Raw genomic sequence first — 19,803 nt, 5'->3', positions numbered from 1 at the left:
GTGCCCCTGAGCAGCTGCGGGCACCTGCTTTGTCTGGATGTGCCACTGTCTTCCTACCTGTGCCCACATGTAGACTCGGCCGTGTGGTCAGGAGTGCTGTGGGACTGCCTGGCCACCTTTAAATTAAAGCCCGTGTCTATCTGCTGATGCAAAATCGCATGTGGTTCTTATGTCACCTAAGAGAGTGGTGTAAAAAAAAAAAAAAAAGTAACACGTCTCAAATAATACAGCACACATTCATGAATTTTTGGAAGTGTAAATACCTCTTCTTTGACCTTCAATTAGCAGAATCAGCCCTGGACAGCCCTGACCCTGGACAGCCCAGGGTCACAGTGTTATGATGCCGGGACCCACGCTGTAGGCTAGGAGGGCAATGGAATGTTAAGAAACAAACAGGCACAGATTCTGTTTGTCCTGAAACTCTGAGCAAATATCTGAGCAAGGTCAACAGTGAAGTCTCTGAGATTATTAAAATGACGGATACTCGTTAAGCTACATCTGATAAATATTTTATATGGAAGAATGAAGATTCAAACTGACTGTGGAAATACATGTCAGATTCATGGACTCCCTCTAAATCATGTACTGAGAAAACACAAGAAGTTGTTTGGTGCAATTGGGTATCTTCAGCAATTTAACATTGGAATAGGAATATCTTTCCATTTTCAAGCTTCTACATTAGTTCAGCTAAAGCACAACTAGAATTTGCAAGTTGAGCAATTAGAAAAGTTGCTACCGGCAGCGGCTGCTTATTTTTATAAGTCAGAAGATTCTTGATCCTGTGCAAGCTGAAGAAATTACCATAAAATGAGTGATAAGGCAAATAGGAGTCCAATTAATAACCCTAATTAAAAATTTTCATTAATCAAAACCTCCCAATTTTCTGATTGATTGATTTTTGCTAAATGTTAATATAAACTTGAACATGTCCAATTAATTTATGACTCAAATACCATTTCTCTGTCTTTTTTAATATTAGGGGGCTTTAAGAAAAAAATGATTTTGAGAAAGTTATGCTGCAAAAAATAAAGTTTGAAATATGTTGAAATAATGGCTCTTGAAAACCAAGGACAGAGGTATGAAAAAATGAAGTTAAAATAAAGAATGGGGTCATTTTAATTAGAGTAAAGGAAATGAAGGAAGACTATTTTGGAGAGACCAAGCTTACAGGCAGAGAACCAAGAACTTCTTAAGACAGCACGAGGGCACTGGCTCCTGGGTGGGGTGCTAGGGCCTGAATGCTTGTGTTCTCCCCAAATCCACATGTTGAAATCCTGACCCCCAAAATGATAGTATCAGGTTGTGGGGCATTTGGGGAGGTGACTAGGTCACGAGGGTGAGGCCCTCATGATGAGATTGGTGCCCTTATAAAAGGGACCCCAGAGAGTGCTGTGCAGTGGAAATACAATGTAAGCCACATATGCAATTTTAAATTTTCTAATGGCCAAATAGAAAAAAATAAAAATAAATAGGTGAAATTAATTGTAATAATGCATTTTATTTACTCCAATAAATGCAAAATTGTCATTTTAGCATGTACTGAATATAAAAATTATTTTTAAGGTTTTTTTTACAGTCTTTTGTTTACACCAAGACTTTGCAACTCAGTGTGCTCATGGCAGTTCAGAGTAGCCTCGTTCTAAGTGCTCAGTGGTTACATTGTATCGGGCAGCAGAGGCTGAAAGATAAAAACAGATGAGCATGTATTATCTTCTATAAGAAAAGTCCTCCTACGCATAACATCAGAAGCAAAAAGTACAAGGTAAAAGATGAATATATGTGTCCTTATTCTATTAAAATCACCTCTATGTAAAAAGTTCTAAAATAACACAAATATTTATAAGAACCCAGTAAACACTTCGATAGAAAAATGAGCAAAGATCACCCAGCAATTCACAAAAATAAAACACAGTAACTCAATGAGCCAATAAAATGACCAAAAAAAAAAAAAAATTTGAACAAAACCAAAACTAAAAAGTCATGCAAATTCAAACGCTGGACACCTTTTTCAAAAACCAAATTGCTGATACACATCTGAGAAGCCGCAGCGTTGGCCAGGTTTCAGGGAGTGCAGCTCCCGCACCCGGGCTCCCCACCGTCCTGGGGGGGTGGGTTTGTTCACACGGCTGAGGGTGGTGGGGCAGCCCTCCTGCCAGCGTGGGCTCGAAGCCCAGGGCCCCTTACATCTGGGTGACCTTAGACAAACCAGTTAATCTCTCTGATCCCCTGCTGCTTCCTCTGTAAAACGAGAACAGAAATAACTCGTGCACCACATGGCTATTGTGAGGATTAAATGAGATGATGCACGCCTAGAACCCGGAATACAACAGGCAAGAAATGAATATTACCTCCTTACCAGAGACTTTTTTTTTTTATAACTAACATACATTGAGAATAATCGTTAGTAAATTAGAATTATTTACCTAATTATTTAGCCGATTAAAATAATCTACTTTTTTTTCTAGCACACTGCTCATTTTTTGCAGGTAGCATAATTTAATTGGAAAAATAAATGTGGATCGCATCTTCTTATCTCTCTCTCTGGGTTCTTTTCAGCCATTATTTGTGAATAAATACGATTTTAGAGAAGGCTTAGACTGTTCAAATTAACCATCATGAGCTGGTGCATTTATGGAACCTGTTTTCATCAAACCCAACCGCACACGGGTGCCTGTGTGTATGTTTGAGTTCATCTGTCGGCTGAAGACGGGTCATAGGTGTCTGACCCCATAGCTGGTCTTCGCAGAGAATGATCGCTATAGCGACTTCTCAGGGTCAGCTTACGGTCGTATTTCTGCACTCATGTGCTGTTTCCGTTCCCATCCTCGGTGCCGTCCTTAGCAGCTGTCTGTGAAGATAACGCACTGGAATATTAACCACGTTCGAACTTCGCACAATGCATAATTAACTATAAAACTTGCAGTTTAATTATTATTCTATCATGACATAATTTTGGAACTGAGAGGCACTTAGAAAATATTTAGTCTAAAATTACCTTTTTAAAACAAATGTGGGAAGCAAATCTATAGATGCACCGAGTCCCAAATCCAGGGCTCCCCGCTAAACCGGCAGCGGTTCCGCCTGGGACCTCTCTGTGCGGAATGTCTAAGGTTAGCAGCCCGGGCCCTTCACAAGGGAGAGTCAGTTTCCTTGTTTAACACCTCGTGCGTTTCCCATGGAAGCGCTTGCCCCTGGGGTCTTCAGTGGAAACACACGTAGAGGCGCACGCGTGCACACGCTCAAACTTGTCCCCACGTCCAGCAGGACACCTGACGTTGCCTGGGAAACCAGGATGAGCTTTGAAACCCTCTCGATGACAGAATTGCCGGACCCTGTCGGCGGCTGGAAACCGAAATGACTACCTTGCAGGTGCCCACGTTTGGTTAAGTCTCCAGATTAACTGCTTCCAATAAGGACTTCGTTTGGGTTTAATAGGACAGCCAGTGTAAGCTAATTAAAGACACAATGATTCTTGAAAAAGGCATTTACGGAGGGTTTAACAACTATGTAATGGAAGCAGGTCTGTTACATACTGTGGTCGCTGAACTTCTATCGCCAGGTTTTTATTAATCAATTGAGGTTTAATCATCAGGAAAGGCCCGTCTTGGCAAATCGCAGTCATTGTGCAGGGCAGACGCCCCAGCTACCCCAGTCGGCATTCGGGGTTAATTGTTCATAGCGCGTCACCGGCACTCGGGTGATTATTCTGCCATAAATCGCTGGCGTTTCACTATTTGACATTCTCTTTTCCTTATCTCAGTCTTTCTTCATTTTAAATGACACCTTTAAAAATTCTTGTACTTTATGCTGGTTTATATATTTTTTAATTTATCTTGAGAAATTAAAACTATTTAAGTAGATTTGTATTTTTATGGTACAGATGTATTTATCCATTGTGCAGAAATCCATGTTGAAGGAAATGATGCATCCTCTAAAACTGTGGTCCCCAATCCTGGGCCGGGGACCAGTACCAGACGGCGGCCTGTTAGGAACCAGGCCACACAGCAGGAGGTGAGAGGGGGCCAAGCTTCATCTGCAACTACAGCCGCGCCACACTGCTCACGTCACCGTCTGAGTTCCGCCTCTCCCTCCACACTGTCTCTGGAATATTGTCTTCCATGAAACCGGTCCCTGGTGCCAAAAGGCTGAGGACTGCTGTTCTAAAATACATTCAAATGATCAAACTTTTATGATTTGATAAAAACATTATTTAGTAAATAAATCAGAATGTAAGTCATCTCATCTGCTTGGCTGCCATAACAAAATATCCTAGCATGGGGGTTCAAGCGGCAGAAGATTTTTCTCTCCCGGTTCTAAAGGCTGGAGGTCCAAGATCAGGGGCCAGCAGGGTTGGGTTCCGGTGAGGACTCGCAGATGTCCCCTGACTTGCTGTGTCCTCATGGGGTGCACACGCTCTCCTGGGTCCTTTCTTGTAAGGACTGTAACGGCATCACCAGGGCTCCACCGTCACAACCTCGTCTAACCCCGATCACCCCCGAACGCCCCACCCCCAAGCCCTTCCCATTGTGGGTTAGGGCTCCAGCACATGAATTCTGGGGGAGCAAGATTCCGTCCGTATTTATAGTGGTTAATCGAATAAAAGTGTGTTTCTGATGGAAAATAAGGGACCACGGAAAACCGCAGCTGCAGCACCAGGATTTCCCCACCCTGACCGAATTCTCCTCCTGCAGTTCTGCAGAATAAGCACGGAGAGAACGCCCCTTCTCCCCAGTTCTGGGAGTATGTGAGATGCCGGCCCCAGCTCTGAATCTATGCCCGTATGTTCACAGAAACACAGACGACTTGTCCACGACTGGACTCTTCCTCCTGCCGGGACTCGGTGCAGCACTGGTGTGTTAGCAAACGCCTGGAGAACAAGCGGCTTCTCCCCAACCTTCCCGGGGTTGCGGAGACAGGGGGGCACTGCTTTCCTTTGGCGTAGCTGGAACAGGTTAGACAAGATGGGCCAGGACCCCCGGCCCGACGGGACCCACAGCTAGCTTCTTTCGACCGTATTTATAACCCGAAAAGAACTTTTTTTCCATATTAGATTCCCCAGTGAGTTTGCTTTACTTTCAGGCTTCTCCTGCCCCCGTGTCTTCCAGAAAGTGTGAGCTGACACTAAACTGGAGAGCACCCCGGTCTGGCCCTCGAGTCACACGGGATGTGACACCCCCTGAGTTAGACCTCAGGGGCCCTGAGCTCCTCGCGGCAGAAGAGCTTTCAGATTCCGGGGTGGCTTTTCCTCAATCGTAACGACGGTGCCAACCCTTCTCGACAGCTAATTCTGGTCATAAAATTGCTTGACTCTAATTATGATGACGTGTTTAGGCTAGACATTTTTCAAAAATAAATGCTTCGTAAAAAGCCTAACTGTTGACTATTCCAAATGGCGCTTACATCTTGGCAAACTTGTATAAAATTATATGTATAAAATATGTATAGAATATGCAAACCTATGTACAGAATTTTTAAAATTATACGGTAATTCTTCAAATGGCATTTTAAAAATTTTAAATAATTAAGAAGAATGATAGTGGGTGTTTGTTCTTTAGAAAGAATTACACCTCTATTCTTTTTTTTTTTTTTTTCATTACTAATTTCACCTAACAAACTTGCTGTGGTGAGGGTGGAATTTTAATTTTCACTGTTCACGTCTCGGAGTGATGTATCTTCCACTGGATGCTCCAAACTCCATCGTAATTGTGTCACATCTCATCGGGGTTTTAATAAAGCAGAGTGTTTGGTGGCTGCCGGGAACAGCCACGGCGGGTGCCGGGCAGGCAGAGGAGGGGGCAGCCAGGCTTCCCCAAACCCACTAACGGGCAGGGCAGCCATGATAAAGCAGCGGTCTCAGATGCCTTCTCCCTAAGTGGGGACCAGGTGAGTCATACCCATGTTGCAGTGACGCATGACAGCAGACCCAGACAGGGCTCCGTCATTAGACTCAAGCCCATCGTCAAAATAATAATAGTTAACACACGTGGCGTGTCCTCTGTCCACTTTTCCCAAGTGACCCTGAGAGGAAGGGTCAGTGTCAGCGTCCCCAGTTCACAGGAGACCCAGGCTCGGGGACCAAGTCCGTGGCCCAAGTGCAGGGCTGCCTGCAGCAGACGCAGGGTCACAGTGAGCCGCCAGACATGAGGATGATCACCGTGTGCTGTGTGCAGACTGCCTCTCCAGCAGCACGTGGGACCACATGCACACAGACACAGGGACACAGGCACACACATGCATGTGTGCAAACGTTCATGCAGACACATGCATGTGGCACATGAGCGTGCATGTATGCATGTGCAGACATGCACACAGACACATGCATACATGGGCCGTGCACATCCTCCCACTCAGGTGTGCACATGCACTCAGGATAACACACATGCACAAAGGCACTCTTGTCTCCACACCTTCACATATAATGCATGTGTACATGCACATGCCTACGAGCACATATGAACACAAATGCACACACAGACACATTTGCACGCTCAAACAGGCACAAATATGCACAATTGATCACATAACAGAAACACACAGATGTGCCCGTACACACGTGGCCACACCCACGTGACTCGTGTGCACAGTCGAGCACTCGCACACACATGCACTGTCAACATGGGAGTCGGCTCTCTGCGGGTCACGGCTCAGAGGGTGAACAGGGCGCTCGGTGAAGCTGTGCTTGTCATCTCACCTCTGAACTGGGTTTTGGGGGACGAGGTGCTTAGGAAGGGCTGAGCTCTCGGACAGTTCATCTAACCCCGTCATTCCCACAGGTGAGACTCACGTGAAACACGCGTGTGGCTCCCCGACCTCCCACCATCACGGACACCGAGGGCAGGAGCAAAGGGGCCATGAGGACAAAGCAGTTCTGTCCCCTGTTCCCCTTGTCACCCGTCCTCTCCCATTCTGCACCTGAGACAAGGGCACTTAGCGACCTCCTTGGCTGAGACAGGCCACACATGTGGGGTTTCCACTTGGGGTACTCCTGGCAAGGCCAGCCATCTCCCCTGACTCACAGCCCGCCCAGCAACCTCCCGGATGCCTGGGCTGGCCTGGGAGGCCCGAGGGTGGGTCACCGGTCCCTCTGGGGCCTCGGCCTCTCCTGCCTGCCTTCCGGCCCTGTGGGAGGACAGACCAGCTCATCGTGGCTGAGCATTTAGTCTGCACCAGCTGGCGGAGATGCCGTGAGTTCGCCCCACGATCCTCAGACAGCTGCGAGACGGTGCTTACTGCCCCAGACTTATAAGGCATGCGGCCTGCCCAGGGTCACCCCCTGCCCTGGTGCCAGCAGCTCACACGCCTGCAACATGGCTGGGGCACCCCCTGTGTGGAGGGCTGTCCCCAGCGAGGGCTCAGGACATCCAGACTCCCCGACTGCCCTCTGGGCGCTCCCATGCCCATCAGCCCAACTCTGGCCACACAGTTTCCACCTGGCTGTTGTGTCCTCACGGTCACCCGCTGTCAGGACAGGCTCTTTCCCTAAGCCGTGACCCTCTGTCTCGAGCTCCCGTCATTCCTCTGGTCTCTCCTTCTTTCCCAAGACGTAGTTTCTGCCCAATACCATCAGCCCCCACACCTGGATGGAAGGTGGGGGAAGACGAGCATCTTCCCTCGACGGCCACCCTGGAAGCCACCAGCTCACCCCAGCTGCCACTTCGTCGAGGGCCGATTGCTGAGCAGAGCCAGTGGCACCAGGTCCCCCAGCCTTGGTCCTGAGCAGGGACAAAGTGCCCTCACCCAGACTGACCCTGGGGAAGACGAGGGCTGTCTCTGCAGGGCCGACCCTCCCCTGCGTCCTGCCCTGGTAGGGGCCTCGTCAGACCACGATGCTCCCCGCCCTGCTGGTGCCAGCGGAAGCTCTCCCCGGGGTGGACGCCACATGCCTGTCTCTGCAGCGGCTTCTGACGGAGTCTCTGGTCTGAAGCATCTGTCTCCCCGGAAGCTGGTGCTCAGTTCTCCCACCCTGACCCCGACTTCTGCACAACCAGCGTGAGCCAGCATCATGGAAACGCCTCCATTTCAAGGTGCTTGGGTGGCTTTGCGTGCATGGGTGGTGGCACGGATGAGAGCCTGCCGCAGAGCCCCTGGCCCCGTCTCAGGTGTCAGCTAGGGGACCCACACAGGTGGTCTTCGGTCCTGTTTTTGTGACGACCACCGTCACGACTAACCGGCCACATCTGTGCGCCGCCCAGCTGACAGCTGGTCTGCAACTGATCCGAGAGAAAAGGGGTGTTCATCACAGGACGGGGGGCTGGAGAGGGGTTTCAACCGCGGCGTGCTCGGCTGATGCATGTCTGTCGTTGATTCCGCAGTGCAGTTAACATTTTTGACTTTTTGTTGTTTTCAGTTGAGCAAAATCAATTAGCTTCACGAAGAAGTTTTGCTACTCTTTCAACTCAAGCAAAGATTTTAAATATTAGTATGATTTAAGTCATCTTTAAATATAATAAAGGTGTTTTGTTAACTCACTTGTTTTTGAAATCCGCTGTAGCTCAATCTGATTGTTTAAAAATCAAGTTGCATGGTCTTTGAAGTGATGAAGCAAGGTTTTTGTGCCTCCTTAGGGCTTGCAGTGGGGGCGAGGACCACGCACGCAGACAGCAGGCGGCGGCCTCCTGCTCGAGTCTGCACAACTCTCTCCCTCGAACCCTGTGAGGCCTCCCCCTCCCCCTCCTACGGGTCCCGACAGGAGAGCGAGCCGCAGCCGTTCACGGGGCTGCCCAGGGTGCACCCCGGATTCCGAGACCCCGTCTGCTACCCCAGAGATCAAATGTCACCTCGTTGTTAATTCCTGTTTAACAATCCTAGGCTCTATCATCATCTCGTACTGAGCGAATCTCAAATATTGTGAATTACATTCATTCCACTGAGGCACGCCGTCAGAGCTAGAACAAAGATATAACCTTTCCCCCGTGCCTTGTTACTTAGGATGCTGGGAAATTATTTTCCTGGCGCAGTCTGGTGGGAAACACAATGATTTCGAAAAAGCCAGCGTCCATCTGGGGAAGGGATAATGCTTGTTTCATCTCGGGGTTGGGGGGGCGGGAGCTGGCAGTCTCTGGGGACGTTCAAATGTCACTGTCAGCCAACTCACACGCCCCCCGTGGACGAGGCTTGGGGCTAATGGGAACATCTGTCTTCAGAACGGAGCCCACCGAAGAGTTTAAAAGAGACGCCGCCCCTGACGATCTCCGGAGCCGGAGCCGGTCGGCAGACGATTTTCGTCTGCCCCTTACTCCTAGGGCGTGGTCCCCGTGCCCGGCTTTGCTGTCAGCCCAGGGAACCGAGGCGCGCTGTCTTTTTCTGCCTTAGAACCTGAAGCCCCAGAGGTGACTGAGCAGCTTCAGGCTCCGTCCCGGGGGCCACGCGGACCTGCCGCCTCTCCTCTGCGCGGAACTGGGGCACGCAGCTGGATCTCGGCGCGCCCTCCTCCATAATTGATGACTCGGCGTTAAACTTTAATGGCGAGTTGGTGAGTAATGGCCCGACTGCCACGTCCCCTGATTGTTCTCGGAGCAAGTTGCCTGGAAATGCTGGGGATGTTCTGTCTGCACCAACATCACGGAGTTAAAGCGACGCGAAGGAAAGCGGGTTGAAGGAAGCTTCTCGTCACTGAGAACCGAGCAAGCAAGCAAATCACTTGGAAAAGGTTAAAATGTATGGAAACATGACAGGTCTGGGCACAACAACTCAACTCGCTGCCCTCCACCCCCAGCCCACCTGCACTACCAACGTCAGGGTGTCTTTAGACGGTTTGCATGTTTGGGCAGCTCTGGTGGAGAAGGAAAAAAAAAAACAAAAAAACAGGCACATCCTGAGTCGGTCCGGAAATGAGAGCTAGGGAGGGGATGGACGTTCCAGGACGGCAAATGGGTCTCCCCATTGGCGACACTTCGGGGTCAACACCCCCAGGCTGGGTCTCCCGCCTTTCCCAGGTCAGGAGAGAGAGGACAGTATTTTACCTTTGCGTGTGATGTAACCTGTAGGGAAATTTTTTTATGCCATTTGTCAGTTTCAAAATGTTTCTCCTCTAACTTATTTGCTGGGATTTGTATCAAGAAGAGGTTAAAGTTCTCACGCGCGATCTTTACACCTTGTGAAAGGGGGTACCTTTTCCCCCTTGCTTCGGCTTTCATGTGTTAAATTCAATCTTATATTCTTGAAATAAACTAGGCATCACTGTGGCATTCTCTTAATTGTTTACGTTGGTGGATTTATGGATAAGCCTATCTGGGCCTGAGATTTCTTTGCCAGAAAGTTTTTAACCACTTCGGGACGGTGCTCACCGGCCGCGAATCCTCGCCCGCGGCCGGCACTCACAGTCCGCACGGCAGTCTGTGCTGTGCGTTGACGTCGAGTCCGTGTTGCTCTTGCGTGATGAGGAAAGCTTGAAAGCCCTGGAAGCTTGTTTTACTTTACAGGCAGCTTTACTTGTCATTGAGTAAGTCAGAATAGGCAACATATACATGTATGTTTTCATCACGTTATTTTTAAATATTCACAATTTTATTTCGATAAATGAAAAATTAGAAAAGTCATATCACGGCTGTCGGCGACAGTCGCTACGCGCGTTCATCTGTGGCTGTCGACTACAGTCGACGCTGGTACCAAAGTGGTTAATTATGTTTTTAATCCCATGGTAAATTCAGAGCTATTACATTTTTCTATTTTTTTCCTGGGTCGCTTTCAGAAAGTTGTGCTTTTGTAGTACATTGACTGTCGCATTTACATTTTCAAATTCAGTGCCATACGTTGTTTTTAATTCAGTCTCATCACCCTGAAGAGTCGGTGGCGTCTGTAGTGGCATCGCACGTTCACTGCGGACGCCGGCTCTGCCTTCTCCTTCCCGTCTCTCCTGTCCCCTCGTGGCCTGTTTGCTAAGCGTCTGTTAACTTTTCTATGGTTTAGTCAAACCAACTTTTAGTTTTAATAGTACTTCGATCACATTATTAGTTTGCATTTCATTACTTTTAGCTGATATTTTTTATCATGCCCTAATTTTTTCCTAATTTCTTGATGAAAAAATACAATAAATGTCATTCCTTTTCTGTAGACAACACTTCAGATGAATTACTCAGATTTTGATATAGCATTTTTGTTTTTTATTTAGTTCTAAATATTTTAATCGGTGTTGTGATTTATCCATTGACACCCCGGTTATTTAGGATATATATTGCCTAGTGTTAAAACATATGGGCGTTTTCCAGTTCCCTTTTCTCATTTTTGATTGCTGGTTTGCTTTCACTGAAGTCAGAGGAGGTACTGTGAATTATTTCAGGTCTCTGGATCTTATTTTATGGCCCAACATGCAGCCAATTTTTGTCAGTGTTAACTGGACCCTCAAAAGACGGCGTATTTTTCTGTCACTAGTAGCAGGTTTCCTGTGTGTTTTTCTTCTGGACGTGTTTGTTAGTCGCCTCATTCAAATCTTATTCTCTAGTGATCTTTGCTGCTTGTTCTGTCAATTACGGTGAAATTTGGTAAACTCTGCAAATACCGTTTTGAAGTTCTCTATTTCTCCTTTTAGCTCTCTCACTTTCTTTTTTATATACTTTTTTATATAAAAGGATTGCAAAGTGATCTGTCAATTTTTTAAAATTCATTCTTCCAATCTCTGCCTTTTGATTAGGGTACTATCCTTTTACTGTTAAAATAATTACTAATAAGCCAGGAATTATATGCAACTTTTTCCCATTTCTTTCTATTATTTCTTGCGCCTTTTCATTTTTCTCTTCCTCCTTTACTGCCTTTCTTTCAAGTGGGAATTTAATACTCTCCTAATTTCTTTGACCATATATTTCCAGTTTTTTTCTTTCTTTTGTGTGGTTTACCTAAATTACAGTTAACATATTAATTTATAACAATTTTGTTTGTTTTAATACCAATCTAACCACAATAGCAACTAAAAACTTTGCTTCTATTACAGCCCCATTCTTCTTTCCCCTTCCTTTGTCCTGTTATAAATGGCATCTTCATCCTCAGTGTTTCATAGTTCTCCCTGTAGAGGTCTTTTACCTCCTTAGTTAAATACATTGCTAGGTACTTTATTTTCTTTGTTGCTATTGTGAAGGGTATTGAGTCTTTGATTTGGTTCTCAATTTGCCTGTTATCGGCATCTATGAATGCCTCTGGTTTGTGTGTATCGATTTTATATCCTGAGACTTTACTAAATTCATTTATCAATTCCAGGAGTCTCTTGGTTGCCGGAAGGGGGGAGTAGGGGATGGGTATACACATACATAATGGGTGCAGTGCACACCATCTGGGGGATGGACACACATGAAGCTCTGATTTGGAGGGGGGAAGGGCAATATACATAACTTTAACATTTGTACCCCATTATATGCTGAAATAAAAATAAATAAATAAATGGCATCTTCATGCATACACATTCATGTGTAACAAATTACAACTTTATTCACTGCATGCCTACCAAAGCAGATTTCTAATTTTTTGCTTTAGGCAGTTTTTATTTATATGACATAGAAAAACGGAGTTACAAACTGTCACTCTCAGTTCAGGCTGCTATAAGGAAGTTCTGGAGACTGAGTGGCTTATTTAAAAACACACAGAAGACACCTGTATGCCACAGTTCTGGAGGCTGGAAGTATAAAATGAGGGTGCTAGCACGGTCAGGCTTTGGGGAGCACCCCCTTCCAGATTGTAGACTGCCATCTTCTAAGTCACATCCTCACATAAAAGAATGAGGGAAGGACAGCTCTCTGGAGTTCCTTATAAAGGGTCTCAATCCCATTTCTGAGAGCTCCACCATCATCACATAATACCACCTTATTTGGGGTTAGGCTTTCAATATGCACATTTTGGGAGGACACATTCAGTCATATATATTCAGATACATTCAGTCATTTTCTTCCTTCATAGATTTTAGCTTATTGTCTAGTAGCCCTTCAATTCATCCCAGAGACTCCCATTAGTATTTCTTATAGATCAAATTTGCCACTAATAACATTTATTTGTGCTTTTAAAGTTATTTTATTATTTCTTTTTCACTTTTGTAGAACAGTTCTTCAGGATATAGAAATCCTGGTTGATAGTCTTTTGAATATTTCCTCCCACTGCCTTCTAGCTTCCATGGATCCTGATAAGAATCAGCTGTTATTCTTATTGATAGTGCCTTATACACGATTAGTTCCTTCTTTCTTGCTGCTGAAAGCAGAAATTCTTTGTCTTTATCTCTAAAAAATTTGATTATAATGTGTCTTGCTGTAGATCTCATTGAGTTTATCCTACATGGAATCTTGTTGAGCTTCTTGGACATTTAGATTAAAGTATTTCCTTGAAATGGGAAACTTTGGGGCCATTATTTCTTCACATAATTTTTTTCCTCCTTTCTGTCTCTCCTCTCCTTCTGTAAATCCAATCATGCATATATTAGTACATTTGATGGTGCCACAGGTCTCTAAGGCTCTTTTCATTTCTCTTCACATTTTTCTTTCTCTTTCCCATGTTGGATAATCTCAAAGGACCTCTCTTCAAATTCATGGATTCCTTCTTCAAATCTGCTGTTGGCACTCTAGTAAAATTTTCATTTCAGTCATTTCACTTTTCACCACAAAAATATCTTATTTTTTGTAATTTATACTTCTTTTTAAGATATATTATCTATTTGGTAGACATGATCTTCATGCTATCCTTTAGTTATGTAGACAGAGCTCCCTTGAGTTCTTTGAACATGTTGAAATTGGTTTTGAAAATGCCTTGTGTATTATGTTGCACAAGGACAGTTTCTACTCACTGCTCTTTTTTCCTTCATGTTTGAGTCATATGTCCTTTTCTTCCTTTGCATGTTTCATATCTTACTGTTGTTGCTATTGTTCTTAAAAACTGGACATTTTAAATCATATAATGTGGCAACTTTAAAGATTAACTCTCCCTCACCTACATAGTTTTATATTGTTGCTCTTTAATGTTTTGTTTGTTAATTTACTTTTCTTAACTAATTTTGTAAAGCCTTTATTCATCCTTGTGTGGCCACCGAAATCTCTCCTCAGTCCGTTTGGTGGTCAGCTGATAGCAGGGCAAGGAGGGGTTGGGAATCGTGGAAATTAAAATGCACAAAGCTCTTGTTTGCTGAGGTTCTGCTGTTTTTCTTGAATTAGCACTCTTTTGATTGCTATGCACCTTTGGCTAATTTCCAAAGCTTTGAATGAATTGATTTTAGCCAATCTTGTGCAGTGTTCTCCTTAGTTTCATGAATGAGAAAATGTTGAGAGGTCCTTACTTTGCTGTTTTCGCTGATGTCCTCTTCCCTGACTTGACTTTTACAGTCATGTCCGTAGCACGGAATTCCGGTTTGGCCGCTGTTTCCCTTGGTGTTTTCAGTCTATCATGTAGCACATGGCAGCTCCCCTTGTCCCACGGAGAGGCCAGCCACTCATCTCAAGTCTTTGTACGTTTGCAGTTGGTGTGACCTTTTTGCTCAGGGTCTTTTTGAGATTTCTTTGCTGCTGTTGCTGCTGCTGGTGGTAGTTCTCTCCTCTGCTACCAAGAGCTATTTGGATTGTATGGGAGCTTTTTTTTTTTTTTTTTTTTTTTTTTGCTGTCACAATGACTGGAATCACTATCGGCATTTTGTTAACAAACTCCAGGAATAATGCAATTTCCATAATGCATGTTAGAGTCCTCCAATGTACCAAATGGTTTCCAACCAGAGTTCCAACGATGCTTCATTGAGAAACTATGGTGGGGAGGGTTAAGTAACTGGAAAGAAACCTGCCCCAGCACCACGGCCTCCAGGCTGTGGCGTTCCATGATTTGGACCCTCCACCGGTGGGGCAGAGATTCATAACATTCCCTTTTCATGGGCAACATGACCTCAGGAGCTGAAAAATGCGAGACTCCAGGAGAAAGTGCTCAGAGATGCCGACAGCTGGGTGTCTTGGGGTGCCCCAGTGGATCCCTGACCCAGAGAGAGAACTGCAGAGCAGGGAGTGAGATGTGTTCTCATTCCAAAATTCGCAGTCAGATGGAGTGAATGACAGAATCCTTGTCCCAGAGGAAGCGCTACATCAATTAAATTCAGTGAGGAGCTTCAGTTTTGAGGTGTCTCGAGAGATTTCACTGTGGCGAGGTTGGATGGGTGGATCTAGAATTCAGGAAAACATATGTTCTGTCCAGATTTCCTTTTCAGAAAGTTCCTCTATAACAATAGTTTAGATGGGCTAGAGATGGAATAATTCTACCTCTGTCTCTGAAATAAAGACTAAAACGTGGAAAAACTGTCCACAGTTTTTCACTAACCAACTCTCTCATTTTTCCTCCTGTGTAGGCAAAGATGGACATGTAAATTTTCATGTAAATTTTTCAATTTGAAGAATTTATAAGGTGTCAAGTCCTAAAAGGGAAAGAACTCATAAAAACCATTTCATGCCTATTAAAAGTCCTAATTATGAACTCAGGGTCGATTTAGTTCTCCCTTGTGAAATTTAGTGTCTAGCTAAGTAGAAATTGGGATGATGAGGTACTTTTTGTCTGTTATGGTAGTGAGACATTCATTTTCATATCAACCTTGTCCTTTGGTTCAGTTTTTGAGAATTTCTAAGATGCATAAAGTTTTCTCACTAATATAGGGAAAGAACAAATAAAAAATACTTCCTGTGCAGCCGATATACAAACAGAGAATTCGAGTCAGTGCACCCTTGCTTGATGAGTATCTGTAGGTAAATTCTTGGGGACATAAAAGGGCCCAGATAATTATTTTAGACTGATAAAGCTATGGTTTTATGGCAGCCTAGGTACCCACCTAGTGTTATCTCAAGGGAATTGTGCACTCTGCATTATTGATCTTCTCAGCCCAGATATATTTTCTTAGTGTTGCATAACGCCAACCTATTACAGCATCCAAGCCAGTCACCTGAAATTCACCACACACGCTCCTTCTTTCTTCCCGCAGTAGCCTCAGCATCTAGAGACTCAGTTCCTGCTGCTTTTTTAGGAGAATAAATGTCATATTTTATGTCCTGCAAGACAGGATGGCAGGAACAGCCCCCAGAGAAAAGGGCAGCTTTTGTAACTCAGGAGTGCTCCAAAAATTTGCATAGGTAATTAGATTCTATTGCTGCAAGAGCAACATGCCCATCTAACGTGGAGGACCAGGGCTTTAAATAATAGAAACTCTTATTAGGTGAACTTACGAAGAAACTGTGAAAAGTTGTAACAATAATGTGTGCCTTCGATACATTCCACTCGCTGAATATATAAGTGGTCCTGAATCATTTATGCCGACATGCGGGAAACTGATAAATTTTGAACAGATTTAATTGAAATCACCCCTGGAGAGAGTGTGCAGGCAGGATTAAACGCGGCGGTCTCACCGCGCATCGCGGCACTAGACTGCTCCCTTCTGAAGCAGACTTTTTTTTCCCCCTAAATAAAAGATTCCCAACCTCAATCAAGAACGAATGTGAGTTTAATCACATCTTAGAAATGAAAAGCATGTTACTCCACCATGTAATGAGACTTAAAGAAGATGTTTAACCAGACAAACCGCAAAGCGTGGCTTTGCTTTAGTAGCGGGGTACAGAGAAGCACCTGCCCATCGGGAAGGTGACATTACCGCCTTCACGTCCCTGGCGTGGGGGTTCTGCCCCCGATTCCCACTTTCAGAGGGACATCTGCGTCCCAGGGCATGACACTCTCGACTCCATGAAGGCATCACTGCTGGGCCCAGACAAACGGCTCAGTCAGCAAGTGCCACCTGTCAAACCTACCGTGTTTCCCCCAAAATAAGACACCCTGGGGCTTATTTTCAGGGGATGTGTCATTTTCCCCTCAGAGCCTCAGCTTGCAGCACGCACAGGATGGCCGGGACCTGACAGGGGAGCCAACCTTGTTGGTGGGGCTGCCCGCACCTTTCCGGTCACCTCTGGGATGGCAGCTGTCACGATGGGGCGGATGAGAAGGGCTGCTCGTCTTCTTTACTGCTCCAGGACGAAATGCCTGGGTTGTGCAGACACGCTGCGTAGCCACGCCCATCACTAGGTTTTATTTTCGGGGCAGGGCTTCTATTGCCCAGATGCTTAGAAATCCTGCCAGGGCTTGTTTTATGGGTAGGTCTTATTTTCGGGGAAACACAGTAGTAGTTACAAACTCCACACTGACACGCACCTGGGTGGACGGTAAGGTGGGCTGCATCTTCCAAAGAACAGAAAGGCCAGGTGACAAGAATTCCCTGAAACCCAATCACCCCACCACGTGGGGAGCCCAGTGTGGTCCCCCGGGAGACCACAGAGCCAGCCTCAGCTGGAGGGCTGACTTCCAATTCTGCAATAGTCATTCGTGCAGCGCGACTGGTCGCTGAGCAGCCTCCATCCCTTGTGGGGACGTGTGTTCCGGGAGAGCAAAGTTCCAGCTGCCCATATGGCGCATTACGGAGCTTTGCTCGGGGGAGGAGGGGTCTTACATGTCACCAGGGTCCACAGGAGGTGGGGGGCTGCCCTTGGCTGGCATATGTGCAGCTGGGACCCAAGGTTTTGCCTCTCATCACCTTTCTGAGAGTCTGTATGTGGGATGCCAAGACCGGGAAGGGGCAGGCAATTTGTCCGCTCAATTAATATTTTTGAGTGGTTTTAATAATACCAGGCATGTGCCTCCCATCCTGACTGTGCCAGGCAAGGGCAGGGCTGGGCCAAGAGACGGCCAGGGAGGAGGGGTCAGGATGCTCCTCCTTCACCCTCGGGGCTTCCTGGGACCCTCTGTCAGGGGAGCCGGCCTCGTGGGATGCCAGATTTGTAATCCTAAGAAGAGCACCTGTGCTAACAGGACATCATGACCAGGAAAGAGACTTCTTCCCACAGGAACGGCAGTTCTAGAAAAGGCAGAGGCCAGCCAGAGGGCTCTGCACACACGACGCATCATTTCCACGTGAGGACAGAGCTAAAACATAAACCCCCAAACCGAAGCCCAGCTGTTGCTGGTGTCAGGGAGGAAGCAACAGCTGCTGTTGCTCCTCTGCCCCTGGCCCCGCAGGTGGCCGAGGGGCTGAGACCCCAGGGACCGGTGACACCTGGAGCAGGAGGGAAGCTAGAGCCCAGACCCGGGACCCGGGGGACCCTCAGTCGGGGCTGTGCTCTGCGGGCAGCGGGGGAGGAGGGCGGATCCCCACGGGTGAGGCTGCGCTCACCCGCCGAGCTGGACAGGGCAGCTGCACCCTCCTGCGCCATCAAATAACCCTCACAATGACATAGGGAGGAGAGGGCCTAACTGCTGAGGGGAGAGCCGTGGGCCTTCCTCACTGCAAGGAGGACCTCGAATCTCAGTTCTGCAGAAGAACAGAAACACGGCTGCAGTCCTTGCCACGTCCTCCAGCTCTTGTTTTCTGCAGCTTCAAGTTCCATTTTATGCTTCTGCCCGATAAACACGCACCTCTCTTTCTCTCTCTCCCCTGAGTGTTCCTCCCCACCCCCACAAATCTGTGTCATTGGTCGTCCGGTCCCTCTAGTGGCCAGGTGCCTGGCAGAGGCTAGGAGGTGGCACAGCAGAGCGTCTCCCATGGAGTCCGAGTCCCGCCTGCGCGGTGGGGCCGGGCAGGGAGGGGGAGGCCAGAGAACCCGCAGGGTCTCCGTGCAGCTCCTGCAGACACCAGCCCGCCACGGCCGGGGCCCGACTCCACTCACCGGGGCTTGTCCTGGGAACCCGGACCTCGCGTTTTAACTTCATTCCCAAATATAAAGCCGTCGGCTGTGGCAGGCACTTTGATTTCCCTGGATGTCAGCTCCGTTTCCAAATGCGAATGTGCCCCAGGTTAGTCTTAGCAAGTTACCTGGCCCGGACCCAGGTGCACACCTGTCAGGTGCGGCGCCCTGACCTTGCACCTCGGTGGAATCCTTCACATTCCGCTTCAAAGACGCCCTCCCGCCGGCCTGGAGCTGAAGGCAGAGCCATTTTCAGAGGAATCTATGACAAACATAATAATTCCTTTTAACTCGGGGACTGTTTTACCTACCAGCACTTTAAGCACCGTGCGCCACCAGGAAGCAGCCATCACGCCTGCGATTACCAGGGCGCATTGAGAGAACACGATTAATCCTTTAATTGGAGTGAGGGGTGCGGGCCGGCAGCTCCCCCGGCGCTGCTCTGCGGGGAAGCGGGCCTGAGTTGTCCCTTGCAGGTCATTAAACGTCCCGAAGGCCCTTTGGGGCGTTGTGAAGTCGCCCTGGTACCCCCTCGCTCCGCAGTTTTCCCCCCTGCCTAACTTCTAGGTCCTCCCTCTCCGATTTTCCAGGCAGGAAGTGAGTGATTTTTCCAAGCAGGAAGTGAGTGATTTTTCTAGGAAGGAAGTGAGCGATTTTTCAGGCAGGAAGTGAGCGATTTTCCAGGCAGGAAGTGAGCGATTTTCCAGGCAGGAAGTGAGAGATTTCTCAGACTGGTTCTTTTCCTAACACGAGCCACGACGCACACCAGACGCTCCTACATCTCGGTCCTCTTGGCATCTCCTCCCTGTGTGTGGGGGGTGGTCCCGAGACCACCCCCGGGAGCCCCACTCACCCCGAGGCTTTGCCGCCGGCTCCCACGCTCCCCACACCCCGAATCCAACCCGAGTCTGGAAACTCACCGCTGGTCGTCTAAACGAGAGAACCAAGCCACGTGCGGCAGGGTGGCAGACCGCCAATTTGTGCCAGGGCTCACTTCCACGCCAGCTGACTGTGCCAGGTCCCGTTGCAGGACGGGCACGCATGTGACCCGCCTGTGATCACCGGCCTGCTCGGTGCGCCGTGGACTCACCTGTGCCCCCCAAAGTCTCACGAAGCCCTAGACCCCGCGTGGGCGGTGTTTGGAGAAGGG

Source organism: Microcebus murinus, chromosome 11 (genome assembly GCF_040939455.1).
Source record: "Microcebus murinus isolate Inina chromosome 11, M.murinus_Inina_mat1.0, whole genome shotgun sequence".
In the NCBI taxonomy this organism is placed as follows: domain Eukaryota; kingdom Metazoa; phylum Chordata; class Mammalia; order Primates; family Cheirogaleidae; genus Microcebus; species Microcebus murinus.
Note: the sequence above shows the minus strand (reverse complement) of the source record.